The sequence below is a fragment of the Tamandua tetradactyla genome, chromosome 15, assembly GCF_023851605.1.
Source record: "Tamandua tetradactyla isolate mTamTet1 chromosome 15, mTamTet1.pri, whole genome shotgun sequence".
Taxonomy (NCBI): Eukaryota; Metazoa; Chordata; class Mammalia; order Pilosa; family Myrmecophagidae; genus Tamandua; species Tamandua tetradactyla.
This window is the reverse complement of record NC_135341.1, coordinates 32,165,637-32,190,869: the sequence shown is the minus strand read 5'-3', so window position 1 is coordinate 32,190,869 and position 25,233 is coordinate 32,165,637. Positions and strand designations below refer to the sequence as shown.

Here is a 25,233-nt window from a genome sequence, read left to right as displayed (position 1 = left end):
CGGGCTGCTGGCAGAGCTTAACTCTTCTCTCAGATGGCAAGGCACATTGTGACAGCTCCTGGCCTTTCCCTTCTTTTCTGTTGGTTCTAGCTTCTGGCTTCTTGTAGCTTTCTTTGTCTCATGTCTGAATTCATTCTGCTAATGAGGGACTCCAATAATAGGAGTAAGACCCATCCTGATTGGGCTGGGCCACACACACCTTAACTGAAGTAAACCTCATCGAAAGGTACTACTTACAATGGGTTCACACCCACAGGAATGGATTAACTTTAAGAACATATTTTTCTGGGGTACATGCAGAACACACATCTACTTTAGGAACGCTATCCCCTTCACCAAAGTCATAAAGATAATTTATTCTAAACATTTAAGTTTGCCTTTCCCAGTTGTCTTTATGTATCTGGAATTGATTTTTACACATAGTATAAGGTAGGAATCCAACTAATTTTTTTTCCATATGGATAACTAGTTGTCCCACACCATTTATTGACTAGTCTATCTTTTCCCTGTGTAATATGTCAGTTCTGACATATATTGCATTTCTATTTATTCATTAGCTGTTTCAGGCTATCTTCATTCTGTTCCATTGGTTATTTTATCTGTCCATATGCCAATAAACATTACCTTAATTACTATGACTTTCTAAGTTTTGATATCTGGTGAGCAAGTCTTCTTACCTTGTTATTATTCTCATTCAGTATTTACTTGGTTATTTTTTTGCCTTTATTCTTCAATATGTATTTTAAATCAATTGCCTATTTGTTGTAGACCTATCATATTTTCAGTTAAATAAAAGAGATTTAAGAATATGTGATGTGGTCTTTGTTTATAATGAATTTGCTTTCAAATTGCAGAGAAGGCTAATATACATGAAATGATAAATAGCACAAGATAGTATATAAGTGCAGAATTGTGTGGGATTATACATAGAGCAGAAACCTGGAGGAAATTCAGATAAAGAGGGCAGGAGATATTAGAAAGATTTCAAAGGAAGCGGTAGCCCTTGAAGGTTGAGTTGAAGAGGAGACTGAGAGGTATGCTCAGACACAATAGAAATAAAACTTACCTGAATTTTCATGCATACCAGATTATAAAATGCTTTCACAGGTATTTTCTCATTTGGTTCTTACACAATCCTATTGGTTAGGGCAAGTAATATTCTTATTTTAGGGGACATATAGGTAAAATAATTTGTCTAAGAATTCAGTTTGTAAATGCTGGACTGGGACTTCAAACCAGATCTTTTGCCTGTAGTCCAGAATTCATTACATTGTAGTCCATTTATAAAGAAGGCCAGGAGGCTTGCAAGTAAGGTCTGTGTTATGCACGTGCCTTCTTCCTTACCCAGAGGATGTCCAAATCAGAATTAGCTCCTTGATCTGAGGCCCTGTGTAATGCTTTCACTATTTAGGCTCACTCATCTGGGGGCCTGAAGAAAAAATCAAGGGGAGCAAATAAAATAAAAGTGGCAGATAAAAATCATATGGCCTCAAAAAGATCATTCCGTACCTCATAGGAAATTAAATTTAATATAGAATCTGTTATATTAATAGAGCGGCTCTGTTATAGTAAGATTTTTGTTTTGCTCTAAGAATAATTTTATAGAGTAATTATATATTTTTGTCAGGCACAATTTGGGACTACTGTAATTTTTCTGAGTTTACGTTTGGCATAACATTGTTTTGAGTGCAGAACTAATCTTCCAATGCAAAAGAGCTGAAGCTGGTAAAGTCTAAACTAATTTCCCAGAATTTCTCTTTTGTTCAGCTATCCCCAACCCAATTATTGAGTCCTTTCTGGTATTCAATGCCCTTTTTATAGCTCTCCCTTACTTCTAAGCAGCCCCATTGTTCAAGATTGAATGAGAATTGATTCATGCTAGGGTAAATTGATTTATGATAACTTACTTTGGCATCTTTCTGGAGGATCTTTATTTAAGTGGAGCAAAGTTTTCAGCTGAAGACATAAAGATGTGCAGTGGTAGAGTTTCAGGCAGTCACCACTGCTTGTGGGTGGATAATGGGGGGAACAAATAAAGAGAAAATATTGCTTTAGGCTCAGTTCATCACCTTATTCCTGAAATCACACCAAAACATCAAGCATTTATTGAACATTTGTATTACAGTATGTCTCATTATGGAAATAATGTTTCAATTTCAAAAACTTTAGGTCTGTTGGAGATAATGTAAGTTGGGAATTCTTAATTTGTTGTCTTCACATATTCCATGAACTACCTGAAATTCATGCAATATTTGACGCATATGTGTCTATGTATGCATATTACACACACACTCACACACATGTATTTTGGGGGGAAAGAGTCCAGAGCATTCATCAGAATCTCAAAAGGGCCTTTAGCCTTCCCCACCCCAAAAGTTTTAAAACTATTAACAAGTGTTCTCTAATTCTGTCTGCATGTAGATTCCAAGACTATGATAGTAGTGGGGTCATATTTATTTCTCAATCACAACTCAGGTCTCCCTCTTGCTTAGTTACTGTTGCAGGTTATGTTCACAGAAAAGAAGATTCTGTGACCTAGATTAGCATTCAGGAGCTTTATTAGGGAGTGCTTTTGGGAGCAACACTTGTAAAAGGGAAGGGAAGGAAGCAGGATTAGGTATAGGGAAACATTGACCTTTGATACAATCTCAGAGGATGACCCAGACAACCAGACAAGAAGTTGTGAGGCTGTTGTCCTGAGGTAGAGTGAGGGGGCTGGGCCTTTATATCTCCCACTGATAATCACTGGATATGGGCTGCCCCAGTAAGAAGGTAGACCTTGGGTGGGGTAGCTCTCTACAGCCAAAAAAGTCCAGGTTGGTGGGAGTACGTGTGGGGCAGGGACTGATAGCTGAGGGCTTTCTGCTGACAGCACTCAACTGCAATGTAATTCCATATCTTCTGAAGGGGAATATGGGTGTTCCATTTCTGTGCTTATCAGTCTAATTCTTGAGCTGCTTAGATCCTCTTCTTTGTAAGTTCTAGGAGAATCTCCTCCAGGATTGCAATTGGCCTATCTTCCTGAGGTTAGTGGGATGAACTACAGTCTTTGTTACTATAGCTGGTCCTGGATCTTCAAGTGAAGCTCACTGTCTTCTTCCTCTCCAACCCATTCTAGATTCTTCTCACCTTCAGCCTTCATCTCTGTTGGTGAAGTGATCTACCCAAACCCTCATCCCTGAAGAGCCTGAGCCCCTGTTAGCCATGCTCTTCTTGGGCTGTGATTGCTGCACCTGTTCATTTATTGTCCATTAAAATAGGGCAAGAGAATACCTGTAGGAATAGGGAATACCTAATAATACCTTTGGTACCAAATATATTCTTCCCTGCTTATAATGTCCAGGCAGCAATGTAGCTTGTAGTTCAATGGGACTCTTTCTGTGTTCCCTAGAGTGTTCCCCTTTGGGATCCAGGAATTCTAAACCCACAGAGCACCGTGTTGCAGGGGTGGGAAGCACAGATTCTCCTAGTAAGTCATTGGAAATGATGGTAAGTGGAGTCATACCTGTCAAAAATGAATTGGTATTCATTCTAAGTGGAAGAGGCCCAGCATAATCAATTTGTCACCGAGTGGCTGGTTTGTCTTCTTAAGGCCTAATGCATTGGAGACTCAAAGTTGGTCTTTGTCACTGGCAGGTTGGACATGGGCAGTGGCTGTAGCTAGATCAGCCTTGGTAAATGGGAGTCCATAGTTTGGACCCATTCAAAACCAACATCCGTCATTATGGGTCTTCTGTTCATATGTGTCCTTTGAACACACATGGCTCTTCTGTTCATGTGTGTTCATCACTTGGTGAACAATGACAGAAGTTGGCTAACATCAATCGTCTGAGTCACTTTCTATACTTGGAGTTCCTTTTCAGTGGTATATGCTCTCAGGTAGGTGTTTATGTGCAAAATTAATATCTCTACATTTCATGCCCCCCTGATAAGTCATGGATGGACTCAGTCCCCACTCCTTAAGTCAGGGTCTCAATTCCTTGTCCTTAATCTTCCACACTTTTTCATTCTGGATCCTGACCATTTGCCACTGCCATGAGCTTGTTTATAGTCTAGCCTCAGGTCATTTTTCTTTCCATGCACATTGGATGGCCTAGGGTACCACCCAAAGCTCAGCCCATTGGGAGTATTCCTCCCACCACTGTCTTTTAAGACTACCTCTGAATGAGGTTGAAGTGCAATCCCTTTTTGTCTTGCATTCATATATTGATGTGACCCATCAGAGAAGCAAGCTCGGGCCTTTTCCTCTTTCATCATCTAATCATAACCACCACCACCCCCAGCCCCCATATGAAGCCACAGAGATGAGGGATAAGAACTGACATAATAATATTGTATGACATCGGAGTCCGGGATACCTGCTCATGATCTCTTGTCCTGCTTGTGCTCAGTCCTGGATTTACCACCTCCATATGAGGTGAAAAGATGAAAAACACAATGTAGATTTGTAACAGCAGGTTGGAAGTCTCCATATTTCAATGAATTTCTCCTGGTCCTACTGCCCTTATAATTTAGTTGGTCTGACAAAATTCTGGCTCATTACAGATTGTTCTAGATGTATGGTCATTTGATATCCCATGACTGGGCACTCCATTTGTGCTGGTTTGAAAGGATGTATGTCCCCTAGAAAAGCCATGTTTTAATCTAAATCCCATTTCATAAAGGCAGAATAATCCCTATTCAATACTGTATGTTTGAAACTGTAATCAGATCATCTCCCTGTAGATGTGATTTAATCAAGAGTAGTTGTTAAACTGGATTAGGTGACGACATATCTCCTCTCATTTGGGTGGGTCTTGATAAGTTTCTGGAGTCCTATAAAAGAGGAAACATTTTGGAGAATGGGGGATTTGGAGAGAGAAGAGAACGCTGCAGCACCATGAAGCAGAGAGTCCACGAGCCAGCGACCTTTGGAGATGAAGAAGGTCATGAAAGTGCCTCCCAGGGAGCTTCATGAAACTGGAAGCCAGGAGAGAAAGCTAGCAGTTGACTCCATGTTCACCATGTGCCCTTCCAGCTGAGAGAGAAGCTCTGACTGTGTTTGCTATGTGCCTTCTCACTTGAGAGAGAAACCCTGAACTTCCTCGTCCTTCTTGAATCAAGGTATCTTTTCCTGGAAGGCTTAGGTTGGACATTTTTATAGAGTTGTTTTAATTGGGACATCTTCTCGGCCTTAGAACTGTAAACTTGCAATTTATTAAATTTCCCTTTTAAAAGCTGTCCTGTTTCTGGTATATTGCATCCCAGCAGCTAGCAAACTAGAACACCATTCTATCAGGATCAGAAGCACATCAGGAGCTGTTTTCAAAAGAGGTGTAATTCTCTGTTGCATATGGCACAGCCTTGTTCCACAACTCTAGGCTATTGGTTATTTTCCCATTTTGGCTTTCGATAAACTTCTTATGATGTCTTTTCCCACTATAATACCTTTGACACCATAAGGCCTGCTAAGTTGTATGGACCAAGAGGGAGAGCTACTTCCTTTGCAGCCTGAATTTGCTGTAGAGCCCTTACCTTGCCTGGATCCACTCAATTCTGGCAGCCTTTCTTGTCACCTGGTACGTGGGTTAAAGTAGTATTCTGTTGCTTCTTGAAGCCAAAGACCTACCAGGTACTGTGTTTCCTTCTTTTTAGTGAGAGGTAATAGATGCAATCGTATGTTCTTAATTTTGGAGGGATATCCTGGCATGGCCAGATCATTGATTTAATTGATGTTATCAGGTCCTAAATCTTTACAGAGTTTATCTCCCACCCTCTGGAGAGCATATGTCTTACCCAGTGCTCCAATATACTTATAACTTTTTGCCCATCTGATCTGATCAGCATATTAGTTATCCATATACAGGACCAGTATGCTATTTGTCATCTATATAGAGGACTAGCATGATGTTCTGTGAGGTTTTCAGCTACAACAGGATTCCTCAGACTGTATTATGATACAGGGTGGGAGAGTTAATATAGTACTGGGGCAAGACTATAAATATATACTGTTGTTTGTTCTATGTGAATTTCAACTATTTCTGGTCATCTTTCCTGATAGGGATAGAAAAAAATCTAATTGCCAAATTATACCACATACCTGAGGCCATGCTAATGTGCTGTACGAAAGATAGCATAGCTGGCGTAGCAGCTGCAATTGAAGATATCACTTGATTGAATTGATAGTTGTGTATTTTCATCTTCCAGGATATGCCTGTTTTTTTCCAAGAGCCAGACTATGAATTAAATGAAGACACGGTGGGGCCCTCCATCTCTGTATTCTTTTTATCTTTAAGAGTGGCAGTAATTTTTGCCATTCCACCTGGATGCAATATTGTTTTAGATTTACCATCTTGGTTTGTAGGAGTATGATAGTTTCAGAGGTTTTTACTCAGCCTTCTCCTCTTTGAAAGTTCTTACTCCACAGGTCAAGGAACCAATATAGAGGTTCAGCCAAATACTAATATGTCCTTCCAGTTATACATTTGGGTATCAGAGAAACGACCACACTATGGGTTTCAGACCCATTGGATCTTCTGTGGACAGGACCTGGGCCAGGACCCCATTTTTCACCTAAGCCCCATATGATCTCCTCCAAAAGGGGGGCTTGATGCTGCTTTACATCTCTGGAAATTAATGTCAGTTTAGACCCTATGTCCAAAAACTCCTTTTGAGTAATCTTCTTTCCCATAAATGATTAGTGAGTAAATGACTGTAGGCCTTTTTAGGGAATGAAACATGGGAAAACCTTATTGTGTACACATGGCATGGTGTTACAGGATCCTTCCAGTTGGGTTTCTGGGTTCTGCTTCAGGCAATAATTTCTGTGTCTGAAAATTGGCTGAGAATCAGAAGTTTGACAAGGGATCATGTTTCAGTTTGAATCTTTGGTGAACCTCAGAAAAGCCATGTCCTTTAATTCTCACTCAGTATTGGTGGGTGGGAGCTTTTGATTGTTCCCATGGAGATGTGACACACCCAATTGTGGGTGGTAGATTTTCATTAGATGGTTTCCATGGAAACATGTCTCCACCCATTCAGGGTGAGGTTGCTTAACTGGAGCCCTTTAAGAGGGAACCATTTTGGAAAAATCTTTAGAGCCTATGCAGCTAGAGATCTTTGGAGATGAAGAAGGAAAACAACCCTGGGTGGACTGCATGAAACAAGAAGCTTAGAGAGAAAGCTGACAGACGTCGTCATGTTCACCATGTGCCTTTCCAGTTAAGAGAGAAATTCTGTACATCACTGACTTCTTGAACCAAAGTATCTTTCCCTGGATGCCTTAAATTGGACGCATCTATAGACTTGCTTTAATTTGGACATTTTCACGGCCTTGGAACATGTAAACTTGCAACTCAATAAATTCCCCTCTTTAAAAGTTGCTCTGTTTCTGGTATATCACATTCTGGCAGCTTGCAAACTATAACAGCCATGACGTTTTATTGAGACACTGGCTTGCAGCCTCCTGATTATCTATCCTTAATTCCTTTTGATTTTACATGTTGAGTAATACCCTTGTTGACTTCCTATTTATTTTGTTCCTATGGATGCTGTGATTCCTCTCTTGTCTAAATAAACTTTCAATTTTGAAATAAAGTATTACAGGACATTTGCAAAAATAGTACAAAACCATACAGAGAACACCAACATACCCCCCACCCAGATACCCACTGTGCCACATTTGCTGTATCATTTTATCATCTATCTGTCTGTGCGTATCTACTTATCTATCTATCTATCTATCTATCTATCTATCTATCTATCTGTCTATCTATCTATCATTGTCATCATCATTTATCCATCTATCATCTCTCTCTCTCTCTATCTTTCTACCTATCTTTCATCTGTTTTTTAAACATTTGAGGGTAGGATGTATACATCATGCTCCTCTAACACTTAATACATCCATTTAGTTTCCACAAGAATAAGAATATCAGCTATGGAACCACCTTAAGTACATTTACCAAGTTTAAGAATTTGACATTAATATAAAGCTTACAATCTGCATTTCAAATTTTTCATATGTTCCAATTATGTCCTTTGGGCATTTTATCCTGCATTATTAGATCCAATCCAGGATCATATATTGCATTTAGTTGTTATTTTCTCTTTTGTTTTTCTTTTTAAATTGTGGACTTTTATATACAACATGAACTTTCCCATCTCAACCACATCCAAACATACTATTCAGTGTGATTAATCACATTCACATTGTTGTGCTTCCTTCACTACATCCATTATCAGAACTTCTCCTTAATCCCCAATAGAAATCCTGCACCCATTATGCATTAACTCCCTATTCTCCCTCCCTTCTGCCCTGGTAACCTGTTGTTCTAGTTTGCTAGCTGCCGGAATATGATATACTGGAACTGGAATGGTTTTTAAAGAGGAGAATTAGTAAATTGCTAGTTTATAAATCTGAGGCCAAGGAAATGTCCCAAATAAAGCAAGTCCTTAAAAATGTCTAATCTAAGGTATCAGGGAAAGATACCTGGTTCAAGAAGGCTAATGAAGTTGAGGGTTTCCCTCTCAACTAGAAAGGCACATGGAGAACATGGCAGCGTCTCCTTGTTTTCTCCCCAAGCTTCTTGTTTCATGAAGATCTCCCAGGGGCACATTCCTTCTTCATCTCCAAAGGTCTCTGGTTGCATGGGCTCTGGCTCTCGTCATTCTAGTCACCCTGTTGTGGTTCTGCTCTCTCGGTATCTCGTCATTCTCAAGGGACACTCTCTCTCCAAAATGTTTCCTTGTTTAAAGAATTCCAGTGAACTAATCAAGACCCACTTCAAATGGGTGGAGTCACATCTCCATCTAATCAAAGGTTAATACCTACAATTAGGTGTGTCACAGCTCCGTAGGGATAATCTAATCAAGTTTCCAACCTGTAATGTTGAATAGGGATTAAGAGAAATGGTTGCCCCCACAAGATTGGATCAGGATTAAAACATGGCTTTTCTAGAGTACATCATCCTTTCAAGCCAGCACACCTGTAGTCTACATTCTGTCTCTACGAATTTGCATACTTGAACTGTGTCGTATAACTGGAATCATATAATATCTGTCCTTTTGTGTCTGGCTTATTTTAGTCAACGTGATGTATGGGATTCAACCATGTAGTAGCATGTATCAGAGCTTCATTCCTTTTTTTTGGCATGGGCAGCCTCCAGGAATCGAACTGGGGTCTCCAGCACGGCAGGCAAGAATTCTGCCACTGAGCCACCATTGCACCACTTAGAGCTTCATTCCTTTTTATGGCATAATAAAAGTCCACTGTATATTTCTACCAAATTTTATTTATCCATTCATCTGTTAATGGACATTTGGGTTGCTTCTACCTTTTGATTATTATGAATAATGCTGCTATGAACGTGGTTGTACAAATACCTGTTTGAGTCACTGCTTTCAATTTTTTTGAATATATAACTTAAAGTGGAATTGCTGGATCATGTGGTAGTTCTATATGTCAGTTTTTGAGGAATCACAAAAGTGCTTTCCACTATAGCTGAACTGTTTTAAATTCCTACCAACAGTGAATGAGTGTTTCTATTTCTTCACATCCTTATAAGCACTTGTTATTTTCTGTTTTTAAAATGCAAACCATTCTAGTGGATGTGAGGTGGTATCTCATAGTTTTGATTTGCATTTCCCTTAAAATTAATGATGTTGAACATCTTTTCATGTGCTTATTGGTCATTTGTATATTTTCTTTGGAGAAATGTCTGTTCAAATTATTTGCCCATCTTTAACATTGGGTTGTTTGTCTTTTTAATGTTGAATTGTAGGAATTCTTTATATATTCTGGATGTTAAACCCTTATCAGATAGATGGTTTCAAAATATTTTAATCCATTCTGTTGGATGTCTTTTCACTTTCTTTAGAATGCCCTTTGATGCCAAAAGTTTTAAATTTTGAATAAGTCCCATTCATCTATTTTTTTTTCTTTCGTTGCTCATACTTTAAAAATTTTTATTTTTTCTTAGCCCCTGTAACTTTATTTTTTGGACTGGAATTCCTTTATTTTTTTTCTTATAGCTGTGCATTTATCATCACAATTGACTTTTTTCTTCTTTTTTGTGAAAGAAACATATATACAAAAAAGCTATAAATGTCAAAGTGCTTTGCAACAATCAGCTGTAGAACAGATTTCAGAGTTTGGTATGGGTTACGGTTCCACAATTTTAGATTTTCACTTCCAGCTGCTCCAAGATACTGGAGGCTAGAAGAAATATCAATATAATAATTCAGCAATCATACTCATTTGTTAAGCCCTACCTTCTCTGTATAACTCTACTATCACCTTTGATCTTTCTCCCACTCTTAAGTGGTATTTGGCCTTTTTTTGTTAAGCCCTACCTTCTTTGTATAACTCTACTACCACCTTTGATCTTTCTCCCACTCTGAAGGGGTATTTGGACTATGCCCACTTTTTCATATTGAAAGGGGCTGTTCATAATATGGGGTAGGGGGATGAAATTAGTTGATGTTCTAGAGAGGCTGGCCCCTCTGCATTTCAGGACTTATCTGGTCCAGGAATGCATCTGGAGGTTGTAAGTTTCTGGAAAGTTACCCTAGTATAAACTTTCACTAGGGCAGAAACTTATGTAATGCCCTAGGTGTTCTTTAGGATTGGCAGGAATGGTTTTGGCTCAGGTTTGTCAAGTTATGGTAGGTAGCAATGTCTAACTGAAACTGCGTAAGAGTGACCTCCAGAGTAGCCTCTTGACTCTATTTGAACTCTCTCTACCACTGATACCTTATTTTTACCCTTCTTTTACCCTTTTTGGCCAGGACAGCATTGTTGATTCCACAGGGTCAGGGCCAGGCTCATCCCTGGGAGTATCTCCCATATCGCCAGGGAGACTTTCTCCTTTGGTTGTCATGTCCCACGTAGGAGGGAGGGCATTGATTTCACTTGCACAGTTGGACTTAGAGTTGCTCTTGCTTTTGTATAAAGTCTAAGAAATCATTGTTCAACACAAGATCCTGAAGATGTTTCCCTATGTTTTCTTCTAGGAGTTTTATAATTTGGGTTCTTATATTTGGTTTGTTGATCCACTTTGAGTTAATTTTTATATATAGTGTGAGGCAGGGGTCCAGTTTCATTCTTGGATATCCAGTTTTCTACAGAGAATTTGTTGAAGAGACTATGTTTTTCACCTAGTGGGTTTGGCACCCTTGTTGAAAACCAGTTGGCAATAGATATATGGGTTTTATTTCTGCACTCTAAATTCTGTTACATCGGTTTATATGTCTTTCATTGTGCCATCACAACACTGTTTTATTTATTTTTCTTTTTTTAATCTATTAAATATATTTTTACATTTGTTCCCCCTATTTTTTATTTATTTTTAATCCATATATTTTACTCATCTGTCAATAAGGTAGGTAAAAGGAGCATCAGACACATGGTTTTCACAATCACACAGTCACATTGCAAAAGCTGTATCATTATATGATCATCTTCAAGAAACATGGGTACTGGAACACAGCTCTACATTTTCAGGCAGTTCCCTCCAGCCTCTCCATTACACCTTAACTAAAAAGGTGGTATCTATATTATCCATAAGAGTAACCTCCAGGATAACCTCTTGAGTGTTTGAAATCTCTCATCCATTGACATTTTATTTTGTCTCATTTCACTCTTCCCCCTTTTGGTCAAGAAGGTTTTCTCAATTCCGTGATGCTGACTCCCAGCTCATTCTAGGATTTCTGTCCCACGTTGGCAGGAAGGTCCACACTCCTGGGAGTCATGTCCCATGTAGACAGGGGGAGGGTGGTGAGTTTGCTTGTTGTGTTAGCTGGAGAGAGAGGCCACATCTGAGCAACAAAAGAGGTTCTCTTGGGGGTGACTCTTAGGCCTAATTTTAAGTAGGCTTGACCTATCCTTTGTGGGGCTAAGGAAAACACTACTGGCTTTTGTATATTGTTCTTGTACCCCACACTTTGCTGAACTTGTTTATTAATTTTAGTAGCTTTATTATAGATTTTTCTGGATTTTCTCTATATAGTATCATGTCATCTATGCGTAAGGATAGTTTTTTAAAAAAACATTTTTATTGTGAAATATATATGCAAAAGAGTGATAAATTTCAAAGTACATTTTAACAAGTAGTTATAGAACAAATTTCAAGTTTGTTATATTGAAATATTGTTATATTTCCACAATTTCAAGTACTTCCTTCTAGCTACTCTTAAACACTGGAAACTAAAAAGAAATATCGATATAATGATTCACTAGTCATACTCACTGTTAAATCTTATTTTCTCTGTTATAACTTCTCTCTCTCATTTTTAGGGATATTTTGGGCAATGACCATTCTAGCTTCTTCATGTTGAAAAGAGGTGCTGACATTATGGAGAAGAGGGATGCCAATGGTTGATGTTGGAGAGACTGGTACCTCTGGGTATCAGGGCTTATCTGGCATAGGAATAATTTGGAGATTTTAGATTTCTGAAAAATGAACTTAGTGAGTGAAACTTTTATAGAGCCTCAGATAGGGCCCTTTTCTTTTGGTTAGAAGAGGCTCTTTATTAGTTAGTTACAATTCGAAGGACTAACGAACAATACAAGAATAGGCACACAGGGTGCTGGGGGGATGAGATACTTTTAGGTCTGGGAAAGACAGAAAGGAGACTTCATGGGGGTAGACAAGACCCCACATTCTCTCCTGCTTTTCCTAGTTTCTTCTTTTCTTCTGCTTCCGAGCTCACACATTCTTCTTAAGATTCTAAGACTCTTTCACTTTGCCCTTTTCATCTTTGACAACTGCAGGGCAAAGTTGGTGTCTGTTGTCCATACTTGGGCCAGGAGGGCAGGTGAAGTTTTTTTATTTTTTCCTTTTTTTTGTGAAAAATAACATATGTATAAAAAAGCAATAAATTTCAAAACACTTAGCAACAATTAGTTGTAGAACGTATTTCAGAGTTTAGTATGGGTTACAATTCCATAATTTTAGTTTTTAATTTCTAGCCACTCTAAGATACTGAATAGTAGAAGAAATATCAACATACTTGTTTGTTAAACCCTACCTTCTCTGTATAACTCTACCATTGCCTTTGATCTTTCTCCCACTCTTTGGGAGTATTTGGGCTATGCCTATTCTAACCTTTTCATACTGGAAGGGGCTGTTGATAATATGGGTAAGGGAGATGGAACTAGTTGATGTTCTGAAGAGGCTGGCCTCTCTGCATTTCAGGACTTATTTGGTCCAGTAACCCATCTGGAGATTGTAGGTTTCTGGAAAGTTACCCTAGCATATGGGAGCTTTGTAGAATCTTATATAATGCCTTAGGTATCCTTTAGGACTGGCAGGAATGGTTTTGGTTGGGATTTAGCAAGTTATGGTAGTTAGCAATGTCTAACTAAAGCTTGCATAAGAGTGACCTCCAGAGTAGCCTCTCGATTCTATTTAAACTCTCTCAGCCACTGATACCTTATTTGTTATACTTCTTTTCCCCTTTTGGTCAGGATGGCATTTTTGATCTCATGGTTCCAGGGCCAGGCTCATTCCTGGGAATCATCTCCCACGTTGCCAGGGAGACTTTCACCCCTGGATGTCATGTCCCGTGTAGGGAGTAGGGCAATGATTTCAGTTGCAGGGTTGGGCTTACAATGAGAGAGAGAAATGCCACAACTGAGCAACAAAAGAAGTCCTCCAGAAGCAACTCTTAGGCATACCTATAGGTAGGCTGAACTTATCTGGTACATACATAAACTTTATAAGAGCAACCCTCAAGATCAAGGTTTGGCCTATTGATTTGGGTATCCCTAATGTTTGACATAGTATCAGGGGGTTTCCTGGTGGTGAAGTTTAATAGTTCCATATTTTTAGGGTTTTCAGGAATACTGTTGGTTGGGCTTGGTGTATATCATGGTCAGGTTCATGTGTCAACTTGGCCAGGTGGTGGTGCCCATTTGTCTGGTTGGGCAAGTGCTGGCCTGTCTGTTGCTATGAGGACATTTCATAGAATTAAATCATGATCATGTTGGCTACATCCACAGCTGATTCCATTTGTAATCAGCCAAGAGGCATGTCTTCTGCAATGAGTGATGCTTAATCTAATCACTGGAAGCCTTTTAAGGAAGATTCAGAAGAGACAGTTTCTCTTCCTGCTTTTGCCAATGAGCCTCTCCTCTGGAGTTCATTCACACCCTTCATCGGAGTCATCAGCTTCACATCCTGCCCTGTGAACTTTGGATTCTACGTACCCACGGTTACATGAGACACTTTTATAAATTTTATATCCATGATTATTTCCTGCTGATTCTGCTTCTCTAGAGAACCCTAGCTAATACAGTGTACCATGGTATTTTGCCATATCTGGCTGAAGATTGCATAGAGTAACCTCCAGAACAGACTCTAGTCTCTATTTGAAATCTCTTAGCTACTGATACCGTATTTTGTTACATTTCTTTCCCCGATTTTGTTCAAGAAGGCATTGTCAGTCCCATGATGCCAGGGCCAAGCTCATTCCTGGGCATCATGTCCCACTTTCCCAGGGAGATTTAAACCCCTAGAAGTCATGTCCCATGTAGAGGGGAGGATAATGAGTTTATTTGCTGAGTTCGGCTTAGAGAGGGAGAGACCACACCTGAGCAACAAGAGTTTCTTTGGAAGTGACTCTTGGATATAATTATAGGTAGGTTTAGCCTCTGTGTTACAGAAATAAATTTCATAAGAGCAAACCTCATGATCAAGGACTTGGCCTCTTAACTTGGGAGTCCCTAATGCTTGAGAAAATATTGGGAATTTCCCAAGTGTGGAAGTTTAATAGATCCATATTTTTTCTCCAGTTCTCAAGGAACTTAGCAAATACTTTTAATTATCTGCCCAACATACTCTGGAATGTATCAGGGTATAACATTAAGCTACACAGAATTACAAGATCTCATTCCCTATTCTAGGCTCCATGTGTTTAGGATGTTTAAATGAACTGGCCAGTTTAAGTTAGATTGTGTACTACACAAAATATAAATTTTGGACAAAATACACATCTCTTCTTTGGTCTCACACAGAAGGTGAAGTTTTAGAATACAGGCAATATCGTCCTTTATCCTATATTCTGATTTATCTTAGTCCCAACCAGATCAACTTCATATCTCTAGTTCAAGTCTGATCTCTTTTTCAGCTTCCTTAACAGTTGCTCTATGGAGTAATGAGCAGCACATCTTTTAGGTGGGGATCCCCAGCTGTGCAACTTGGGGCAAGTCTTCCCCAAGCTCTGTGGGTCTGGGTTTCTTCATCTACAATGCCAGCCTCAGGGTAGTGCTACAGGAACTACAGGTGGTAATGGAGCATCCTTTAAGTAGTCAAACATGCTTGCAAGATTGATTCTTTATCACTGCATTCTACTGACTGAGTTCTGATAGGAGGAAAAATCCTTCTGGTTCAGTAGTTAACAACTGAATTTAGAGGACAATTGCAGTCTGGGCACTAGAGCCAGACTCTCTGGATTCAAATCTGACTTCCCCTCTTACCAGCTTTGCCATCTTACACAAATTATTTAACTTTTTGTGCCTCACTTCCTTGTCTGTGAAATGGTGATTGAAATGGTACCTACCCTCATAGGGTTTTGGAGAGGTTTGGCTAGTTCATGCATTTAAAATGCTTAGAACAGTGGTTCTGAACCACGAATGTGCCTCAGAATCCCTTGGAGGGCTTATTAAAACACAGATTGAAAAACAAAGCAAAACAGAACAAAAAAACACAGATAGTGGCTCCTTCCTGCCCTGCCTTGGGGGTTTTGATTTGATAAATCTGGACTAGGGCCTGAGGATTTGCACTTCCAATGAGCTCCCAGATACTGATGTTACTGGTCTGGAAACTACACTAGGAGAACCACTGGCTTAGCATAATGCCTGGCAGACAGTAAGCACTTAGTAAATATTAGCTCTTCTTATCTTCTTGGCTCCATCTTTTTAGTCACTGAGCAAAACTCTTTACACTCCAGTGGTACCCAGTACTGCCTTTATGTAGAAGCAATTTTGAAATGGTTTATTGTAGTGGTTCTCAAAGTGTAGTCCCATAACCAGCAGCACCACCATAACCTGGGAGCTTGTTCAAAATGCGAGTTCTCAGACCCTGCTCCAGACCTAATGAATCAGGAACTATGTGGCGAGGCCAAATACCCTTTTTAACAGCCTTCTGTGTGATTCTGATGCACATCAAGTTTGAGAACCACTGCTTTACGAGAAAATCACCATCACAACCACAACAACCATTATTTAAATTGTACAGGGAGATAATATAGCCCATGGTCTAGAGTATGGTTTTTGGTATAATGGGTGTCTACGGCCTGGCTCCACTTTTTAGTCACTGTATGACTTTAGGCAAGTTGCAAAATTCCATTAAGCCTCAGTTCCTCATCTATAAAATGAGCATCAGTATAGGACCTACCTCATCGGAACCTTGAGAGTATTAACTGAGATAATACATACAAACACATATCACATGTTCACGAGAACGTTAGCCATAGTTGTTATCTTTGTAGTCATTCTATTTCTTTCCTCAAAATGTTGAAATAACTTATAACAAAGGTATAAATATCTAGGTACGCAGGATAGCTAAAATAAAAATTTTTAAATGCCATGCCGTCACTGCAATTGTCCTCTAAATTTAGGTCTGAAGTCCCTTGTGAGGCAGAGCAAAAGGGGCAATGTAGAGGTTACATGTTCTACTACGTGAAAAGTGAGAGGGGACTGGCTCTTCTGGGAGACTGCAAATTCTAGGAGAAACTGATCACGTGAATGTTGGCATAAAGTTCCAGTGAAACAGGAGGGATCCTCTCTTTTCCAGCAATGCTTCATGTGCCTGTGCCTTTAATTAATTCTTAAGAGCCAGGGGTGAAATCCTTAGATCCCTGAAGATAACAGATATTAAACTCACATTGGGTGTTGGATATTAGGGAGAGGGCAATTCAGTGAGATTTTATCACTAATGTAGATATTAAATCCATTTTCTCCTTATGCCTGTTTTACTCTCTCAGCTTTGGTTAAGGGTGAGGTTTCCCTTGTTTTCCATTTCCTACATGCTGAGCATCCCTCCTGATGGCCTCCCAGTCCATTCAGCTTCTGCCCAAAACGGTTTTCTTTTGATGACTGAGTGAGCTCTGTTGGGCCTTTGGGGCCACACCTGCTGGGATCCTCCTGGGGTGCCATCAGACTGCCACTGGTGGTATAGTGCCCAGAGACCAGGTTGGCAGGACGACCAGCAACGCCAGCACCAGGGCCACCACCTGCAGAAGCTTCTTTTTCTTCTGCATAGAGATAGTTTAATGCTGTGCTCTCTTGTTTAAAAGTATTTTTATTGATAAATCTTAACTTATAAATATGCCACACATGGTGTACAATCAGTGGCTCACAATATCATCACATAGTTGTGTCTTCATCACCATGATTATTTTTTAGAACATTTGCATCGCTCCAGAAAAAGAAATGAAAAGAAAAAAGAAAAACGCATACATACCTTTTACCCCTCCTCCTCATTGACCACTAATATTTCCATCTACCTAATTTATTTTAACCTTTGTCTCCCCTATTATTTGTTTATTTTTACCCATAATTTTTACTCATCTGTCCATACCCTGGATAAAAGGAGCATCAGAGACAAGGTTTTCACAATCACATAGTCACATTGTAAAAATTATATTGTTATACAATTGCCTTCAAGAATCTAGGCTACTGGAACACAGTTCAACAGTTTCAGGTACTTCCCTCTAGCCACTTAAATACACCATAAACTAAAAAGGGATGTCTATATAATGCATAAGAATAACCTCCAGGATAACCTTTTGACTCTGTTTGAAATCTCTCAGCCACTGAAATTTTATGTCGTCTCATTTCTCTCTTTCCCCTTTTGATAAAAAGTCTTTCCCAATCCCTTGATACTGGGTCTCACTTCATGCTGAGGTTTTTATCCCACACTGCCAGGGAGATTTACACCCTGGGAGTCATGTCCCACGTAGAGGGGGAGGGCAGTGAGTTCACTTGCTGCATTAGCTTAGAGAGAGAAGGCACATCTGAACAACGAAAGAATTCTCTGGGGGTGACTCTTAGGCCTAATTTTAAGAAGGCTTAGCCTAACCATTGCAGGAATAAGATTCATAGGTGCAAACCCCAAGATCAAAGGCTCAGCCTATTGATTTGGTTGTTTCCACTGCTTACAAGAATATCAGAAATTCTCCAAATGGAGAAGTTCAATATTTCCTTCTTCCTCCCCAATCCCCCAAGGGGACTTTGCAAATACTTCTTTATTCACTGCCCATATCACTCTGGGATATATCAGGGCATCATACTAATCTGGACAAACCAACAAAGTCTCACATTCTATACAAGATTCCATGTACTTATGGTGTTCAGCTAAACTGACCATACAAGTTATATTAGGAAATGCACTATCCAAAATACAAATTTTACAGCAAAAAAAAAAGAAATCTCTCCCTTTGGTCTCACACAGAAGTTGAAGTTTTAAAATATGGGAGATATCGTCCTTTACCCTGTATTCTGATTTACTTTAGTCCTATCCATATCAGCTTCATTCGTATCTCTACTCGAAGTCAGAACCCTTTTTAAACTTTTTAAACAGTTCCTGTATGGGGTACTGCTGACTTTCATAGCTTCATAGCTCTAAATCTGAGTCTCAGGTGTCACATAAATACCTGAAGTTTCAGGGAACGACCAGGTTATAAACGAACAGCTCAGTATCTCAGAATTTAAAAATAACAGTTACAACTCCTGAATATATACGACTGCTATAAAAGCTTACAATCTAGGATTCTTTACAGGAGGCCCCAACCTGATAGCATATGGTCTCGACTTCAGTTCACCAAATTTTTATATTATAGTTGGTCCATAATATAGTAAGTGAGGCATGATAGTATTTGTGTTTTGTTTCTGACATTTCCTTCAATATACAGTTCTTAAGGTTCATTCACCTAATTACATGCCTCAGAACTTCATTCCTTCTTGTGGCCAGGTCAGTAGTCCATTGTATGTATACTTCATAGTTCCCCTTTCCATTCCTCAGTCATTGAACCCTTAGGCCACCTTCATCCATTGTGGATTACAAACACTGCCACCATAGACACCAGTGTGTAAATGTCCATTTATGGTTCCTCCAGGTATATACTGAACAACAGGGTTTCAGGATCATATGGCAACTCCAACCCTAGCCTCCAATGGAACCACCATACTGCCCTCTAAAGGGCTGCACCTCTCAGTTTCCCTACGAACAGTGAATAGGTACATCTCTTTCTCTACATTTTCTCCAGCACTTATTTCTCTGTGTACATTTTTAAACAGTTTTATTCACACATCATACAGTCCAACCTAAGTGTATCAACATGCCTTCATCACCATAAGCTATATGAAGACATTTCCTTTTCTTCCACAAAGAACCAATATCCCTTCGCTGTGCCACCCGCTGTTAATGTTTAGTTTTGGCATAATGCCTTTGTTACATTTGGTGGAAACATATTACAGTGTTACTGTTGACTATAGACCTAAACTTGCATTGATTGCACTTTTTCCTCTATACCATCTGAACACCATGCACTATTGACATGCATTCGTTTTCCCTCATGTAAAAATGTTTTTTTTATAGTAGGGTTTTTTTGTTTGTTTGTTTTTGTTTTTGTTTTGCATGGGCAGGCACCGGCAAAAACTTTTTTTTTATTTGTACATTTAATCATCATCATTGTCCACTCTAAATTTTACCATTCTTTCCTAAATTTTACCATTTTAGTCTTTATCCTCTATCTTTCCCTCTGGATTCATACATGCCCCCAGCCCTTCTTCTTCCATCATACTCATGTTCAGCTTCATTCAGTAATTATATTATTGTTCTACAATCAGGTAGTATTGTGCTATCCATGTCTGGATTTTTACAATCGATCCTGTTGCACAATCTGTATTCCTTCAGCTCCAAGTGGTCAATCTCTATATCCTGATAACCTGTGTTCTTAACTTCAATTCTCCTCAATGTAAGTTCATATTAGTTAAGACCATACAGTATTTGCCCTTTTGTTTCTGGCTAATTTCAATCAGCATAATATCCTCAAGTTTCATCCATGTTGTTACATGCTTCAGGACTTTATGCTGTCTTACAGCTGCATAATATTCTGTTGTATGTAAATTTCCCTACATTTTCTTCTAAAAGTTTTATGATCTTACCTCTAATGTGTGAGATATGGATCCTATGTCATTCCTTTGCATTTGGATATCCAGTTCTCCAAGCACCATTTATTGAAGAGGCTGCTCTGTACCAGGTGGGTTGGCTTGACTACCTTATCAAAGATCAAATGTCCATAGAAGAGAGGGCCTATATCTGAACACTCCATTGGATTCCATTGGTCAGTATATCTATCTTTATGCCAGTACCATGCTGTTTTGACCACTGTAGCCTAATAATATGCTTTAATGTCCAGTAGTGTGAGACCTCCCACTTCATTTTTCTTTCTCAAAGTATTTTTAGCTATTAGTGCTGCGTTCTCTTAATCATCTCCATAACTGTGCTTCAGGCCCCCTTAAATGCCCCTCCAAAGTTTCCACTCATTGCAGTAATTATGTCCATCTGCACCCTATCAGTTAAATATTGCCACTTAACCTCCTTTTGTTGGGGTTGGTGGGGAGTGGGTAGGGAAAGGTCTAATCATCCTCCTCCTCCTTGCTGTCAGTAAGCCCAGATCTGTAATGGCATATCCTACCTTTGGTGCCATCATTCACAGATCAGCCACTATTGAACGTCTTAGTGATGCTGATGCATTTTGTTACTTTAGTGACTGGTGTGTCTTCTGGGCCCTTCCGTGTAACAAAGTCCTCAAGTGTGTTTTCTGGCCTTTCATGGTTTATCCACTCTAGCACCCCTCCTCTCCATGCTTTTCATCCTTTCTTCCACTATCTCCTATGGAAATTATTGTGTTTCTACTTTACTCAGTGTGATCTATCACCTTTTCTGTGCTTTTAGGAGTCAGCCTAGTAATGTGTTCACACCATCTTCTGGAATCCTTGCCAAGATTGTTATATCATGTATCCTGGGAGACTGTTCCCAGAGTGATGAACTCTCCATTATTTAACCTTATGATCTGTCCTTTATCAGGCACCCTCAGTATCCACCCTCATGTGTCCTCGTCTGACTCATGCTGGTTCATGCTGCATACATCCTGTAGTCTCCTTCCTCTTTTTGAGGTCACAGGGCCAGATCCTGCTTTTCTTACTCCCTGCTAGCTTGCCTAAACTTAAGGAGCATTTAGTCTTTAAGTTTATTGTTTACTATTACATAGATGGTTATGTTGTGACTTAAGCATTATTATGCCTAGTGACCAGGAGGGGAGGTAAAGACAAATCCTAAGTAGTCCACATGTTGTTTTGCTGGGGAAAAGTCTCTGCATCATCTTCAAGCAAGACAGACATGTTAGCCTCTCATAGGAAGGAGTGGGACACTTCTGCAAGCTTAGAATATTCAGGAAAATATAGGGATTCAACATCTGCAGGTGGCTGTACCCAGATGTCCCATCCCATGTGTCACAGTCCCATTCTTTCCCATCTAGTATCTTGTCCTTGGCATAGCAAACTTGCCTTGGTTGGGAGTTTAGTCTTCTTTGGAGTTTAGCTGCTTTTATTAAGTCCTGAGCCTGACCCTCAGAACAGCTTTTTTCTGCCATCCCATTGTAGGTTATGAGAGCCTCTTTATATGCAATGAAAGAGATCATCTTGTGTTCACACTCAGCCTTTAGTTGATGTTTAATCACTGTCAGCTTTCATTATCTTTTTCCACAATCTCAATTGCTTTTAGCAATAGCTACCCAATATCATTTTCCTTATGATGTTTCACCTAGATTTCTCAAGTGCATGATACATCACACTAGCTAATGCCTTTCTTTCTACCACTATACCATCTCAGTTCACCTCAGGTAAAATTTTTAACAATTGCACTGCTAACTTGTACCACCTACTGCCAGCTGTGTGTTGGGTAATCCAGTTCCCAAGTTCCAACTCAGTATCTGCTTTCGCAAACTACTCTGGTTACCAACTGAAGATTCTTATACAGGGGATATAAATCTTAGGGAGTGCTCTTAGGATCAAAACCTGTGAAAGAGAAAGGAAGAAGTTGAGCTGAAATGCAGTCTTAATGGAGGCCTCAGATTAGAAACTGGGATGTGATGACTCTTCAGAGTTGTCCCAAGTTGGGGCAAGAGGGCTGAACCTTTAAACTCAGTGTCAGTGAGTTACTGGATGCGACTTGGGTAAGGAGCCATGACCTTGGCAAGGTGACATTCAGCAAGTAGTTAGGGGTAACTTTCAGTCGTGAAAGGAAATCAGACTGGAGCATGATATCATCCAATACAGTCACTAGTTATGATTTTTTTTTTACATCTCCTGACACTATCTACCTTTTTGTGATAAAATAGATGTGATTGTTAGAACAGTAAAGAGTAAGTAATAAACTTAAAGGACTTAAATGCTCTTTAAGGTAAGCTGGTAGGAAGTGAGAAAAGCATAACCTGACCCTGTAGTTTTGAGCAAATCACTTGACCTTTGAACCCCTTTCCTTCTCTATAAAATGGAATGGCAATCCATGCCCTGCTTGTCTTTTGTTTTGAAGATCTTAGCCATAGACAGTGTATTTGAAAGTGATCTTTGGTTTTGAAGCTTTAGCCAATCTAGCTTTGTTTCATATGCATGTACCTGTTACAAGGGCTAGATGATGGAAGGATCCCCTTTTCCAAAAGAGCTTCCTTACATTTAAAATTTTCATTTCACCAGAAGTCATTTTAGAGTGTTAAATTCTTGAGAAAGGCAGTATATTAATTTATCATTCATTTGCACCTTAGGCTATATGGAAGAGCCTCTAGATGTGAAGAGCTGGGACCCAGGAAGGAGATATGTGAGAATGTTAAAAATATGCTGAGCAGTCCTGGCTCTACCATTGACACTTGCATCAGTGGTTAGATAGGTTCAGTAGACTGTTGCTCACTGGCCTTCTCTGATGGAAAGCTTGCCTATAGTAAGTAATGGGTTCTCTTATGGCAACAAAGGGGCTTTCCTGTTTTTCTAGTTAGATACCACATCATCTATGTTTAGTTCAAATCTACTGAATTCTGCTGAAACCCAGAGTCCTTCAGTAGTCTCCAAATCCTAGCACTACTGGCAGTGTGTGTGTTTTGGTTTGCTAATGCTGATAGAATGCAATATACCAGAAATGGGTTGGCTTTTATAAAAGGAATTTATTAAGTTATAGGTTTAGTTGTAAGGCCATAAAAATCTCCAAACTAAGGCATCTAGAGAAAAATGCTTTGACTCAAGGAAGGCCAGTGTCATATGGGAAGGCACATGGCTGGTGTCTGCTGGCCCTTGTTCCCAGTTCCATTGCTTCCAGCTTCTGATTCCAGTGTTTTCTTCTCTAAGTGTCTGTCGACCTTCATGTAACTCCTCTGGGGCACAACTCTGGTTCTAACTTACTTAACATCTCATGGGAAGGCACATGACGATGTCTGCTGGGCTCTGCATCTCCAAATGTCTGTGTCTGGGCATCTGCTCTCTCTGTTGGCACTCCAAGCATCTCCAAATGTCTGTATCTCTGTCAATTCTAAAGTAGTTGTTCTCCAAGCATCTGAGGTTTCTCCAAAATATTTCCCCCTTTAAAGGATCTATTAAACTAATGAAGACACACCTTGAATGGAAGGAGTTACATCTCCATCTAATCAAAAGATCCCACCCACAACTGGGTGTGTCACATCTCCATGGAAACAATCAAATCAAAGTTTATACCCCACAATATTGAATCAGGATTAAAAGAAACACGGCTGCCCCCCAAGATTGGATCAAGTAAAAGAACATGTCTTTTCTGGGGTACATAACAGCTTCAAACCAACTCAACATTAAGGAATTGTGCAGGTAATTGCACTGCTCTCTGTCTGTTCAGTAGAAATTGAGTAGATAAAGAAAACTGACAAAATGAAGTTTCAAAATTTATCTCATTCATTATCTCTAGTGTTTCAGATTATAGCTAGTGCACTATACTCAATCACTCCTCAACTTCTGACAGGAGGTAATAATGACTCCTATTTTGAGCAGAGTGAGAAATGATAAAAATCCTCTGCATCCACAAATGACTTGTTCACAAAGTTATTCTTCGCTCACAGATCCCAACTAAAATGTAGCCTGTGTTAATTTGAATCCATTGAGAAGCAGGCTCCAGATGGGATTGAACATGCAAGATATTTCTTGGGGAAAAGGAACAGGAGAAGGCAGAGAGAGCTTTCAGACCATGAAGCAGGTCTTGTGGAAGAAAAAAGGGAAGAAAACAGGTTTGGGTAAAAAGTCTTAAACTGCAGCACAGTTCAAAAAAATGTTCAGCCAGGCCAGTGGAGAGTCCTCAAGTCAGTTTTGCATTGGAGGACTCCTGCATCGCACTGGAGTGAGCCTGCCTTAATACCCCACTGTGTTTAGACATTGATCAGTCAGTTGCATGTCCCATAGCAGGAGATCGGAGCTGTACATTTTCATGGCCACAACTGTCCACCATTTGCTCTGCATACATCTTCCCTACACAGGTCCAAGAAGCAGCCCCTTCATGATTCCCATTAAGCTTTCTTCCTCAGGAGAAACTTAAAAGAGGGAGGTTAGTGGACGAGCTACAGTGTTCAATGTTACAGTCTTAGGGCCACAACTCATCCTTTCTCTCCTCCACTATCCTTTCTAAACTATTCCTCATACTCGACCATAACCTTGGCAGGTTAAGGCGGCTTACTGGAGCATGACTCAAACCCTCAGCCCAAGGATTCTCAGCCTTGGTGTTGCTGCACATATCTGTGTACAGTTACAGTGAGTCAATGGAGTACCAGGAGGTACTACTCCAGACTCCCTTTTAGGCCCCTGAATAAATGGCCAGGCCGTTGGCCACTGCCAAGAAAATTTTATTTATTTTTACCTCAGGCCACTTCTTCTTCTACCCAAAGTGAAAGATCAAGTGCATTGCTCATAATACCCCCCCATTAGGAAGATTTTCCCTCTCCAGTGTCTTTCAAGGTTAAGTCCATTTTTGTATTGTACACACATATAGAACTGACAGTTTGTAAAAAAAACTTAGGCCTTTTCTTGATCTTTCACTGGTTGTATAGGACCTCCCATATGGCTTGGTGCAAGCTGGGAGAGGTTCACTGATTCAACTGTGGTGAGTAACCTGGGGGTCTGGAATACCTGCTCATGCAGCTTACTTGTGCTGTTTGTTCGTGATCAGGCTCAGTTGTAGATGT

General features: G+C 39.7%; 1 long non-coding RNA gene across 2 annotated transcripts; it reads right to left on the bottom strand.

Annotated features, from left to right (window-relative positions):
* Nucleotides 1-1,259: 1,259 nt before the first annotated feature.
* Nucleotides 1,260-21,222, bottom strand: LOC143657901 (uncharacterized). 2 transcript variants are annotated; one of them, XR_013163019.1, is made up of 3 exons: nucleotides 20,683-21,222; nucleotides 1,908-2,002; nucleotides 1,260-1,429 (listed from the first exon to the last, which is right to left on the bottom strand). It is a non-coding gene; the product is annotated as an uncharacterized LOC143657901 (long non-coding RNA). The 2 variants fall into 2 exon arrangements; XR_013163020.1 differs by lacking the exon at nucleotides 20,683-21,222 and adding an exon at nucleotides 20,150-20,402.
* Between the last annotated feature and the right edge of the window lie 4,011 nt (nucleotides 21,223-25,233).